Raw genomic sequence first — 1737 nt, forward strand, 5'->3', positions numbered from 1 at the left:
GCTTCAGCCTCCCGAGTGCTGAGATTCCAGGCATGTGCCACCACACCTGGCTTGCAACTTTTCTATAACATTTTCATCTGTAGGAGTATGTTAAGGAGAGATTACTCATTGCCCCTTCCAGTTCCTGCTTTGTTTTACCTTGCTCTAAATTTGCCTGTTCTAGATTGTTCATGTCAGTGAAATTGAGTACTACAGATTGATACCCAGTACTGAGCTACATTCCCCTAGGGCTTGTACTTGTCTAGTTGTCTAGTCGAGTCTACCGGGTCTTACTCTGCAGCTCAGGCTGGCTTTAAGCTCACTTTGTAGCCCAGGCTGGCCTTGAACTTGCAATGATCCTTCTTCCTCAACCTCTAGAGTCCTGGGATTACAGGTGTGTACCACCACACCTGGCTGTACTTTTTGTTTTGAGACAAGGTCTTGCTAAATTTCTCAGGCTGGCCTTGAAGTTGTGATCCTTCTCAGCCTAAGTGATAGGATTACAGGCATGCACCCCAACCCCAGCTGTGTAGGAGAGGAATTGTTGAGTCATGTAGTAATTCCATGTTTAGCTTCTTGAGCTGCCAAACCTTTTGATAGTACCATTGTACCATTTTATATGCACGTCAGCAGTGCCAAAATGTTTTAGTTTCTGTGTATTGCTAACACTTGTTACTTCACTATAGTATAGTATACCTTAGTATACCTACTGAGTAGGTATGAAGTAGTATCTCATTGTGGACTTTTTTGGTTGCTTTTTTTTTTTTGACACAGGGTCTCACTGTATAGTTCAGGCTGGCCTGGAACTTGTAGTGATCCTCTTGCCTCAGCCTACAGTGCTGGGGTTATAGGCATGCGCCACCATGCCTGACTTGTGGGTTTTTTTTTTTTTTAGGTACGGGGAATTGAACTTAGGACCTTGTGCTTGCCAGGCAGGTACTTGTGCTGCTGAGCTATTTCCCCAGCCCTGGCTTGTGGTTTTGATTTTGCAATTCCTTGATGGATTCAAAATGTTAAGCATGTGTATGTTTCCATGTGCTTTTTAGAGATATATAGTGAAGTTCTTTGCCTAGTTTTTTAATTGGGTTGTCATTATTGACTAGGGAGTTCTTTTATATTTTTTATATACTTTCTCTTTTTGTCTTTTGGAGACAGGGTTTCACTGCAGTTCAGGTTGGTCTGGCCTTGCAGCAATTCTCCTGCCTTATCCTTTGGAGTGCTGGGATTAGAGGTGTGCACCTCCATGCCAGGCCTATGGTTTTTATTTTTTTTATTTTTATCTTTTTTGTCTTTTTGAGACAGGGTCTTGCTATGCAGTTCAGGCTGGCTTTGAGCTCACTTTGTAGCCCAGGCTGGTCTGGAACTCACAAGGATCCTCCTGCCTTAGCTTCCCGAGTGCTGGGATTACAGGCGTGCGGCACCACACCCCGCCTTATGGTTTTTATATTAATTTATCAGATTTACAAATATTTTTCTGCCATTGTGTTATTTTTATACTGTCTTGATAATGTCCTTTGATACATACAAAAGTTAATTTACCTATTTGAGACTGTGTTACCCAGACCAGTCTTAGACTCCTTGGCTCAAGTGATGCTCCTGTCTCAGCCTTCTAAGTAGCTAGGACTACAGACATGTGCTACCACATCCAGCTTTATTTTAATTTTTTTGTCTTTTTGAGACAGGGTCTCGCTATGCAGTTCAGGCTGGCCTTGAGCTCACTTTGTTGTCCAGGCTGGTCTCCAACTCACAAAGATCCTC

General features: G+C 42.9%; 1 protein-coding gene across 1 annotated transcript in view; it reads left to right on the forward strand.

The window, feature by feature from the left end:
• Prdx1 (peroxiredoxin 1) overlaps window positions 1-1737 on the forward strand; it is a gene marked incomplete at its 5' end in the record, with an annotated part of 12024 nt that overhangs the window by 8998 nt on the left and 1289 nt on the right.

Source organism: Chinchilla lanigera, unplaced genomic scaffold (genome assembly GCF_000276665.1).
Source record: "Chinchilla lanigera isolate Chin_1 unplaced genomic scaffold, ChiLan1.0 scaffold00063, whole genome shotgun sequence".
NCBI classification, from domain to species: Eukaryota; Metazoa; Chordata; class Mammalia; order Rodentia; family Chinchillidae; genus Chinchilla; species Chinchilla lanigera.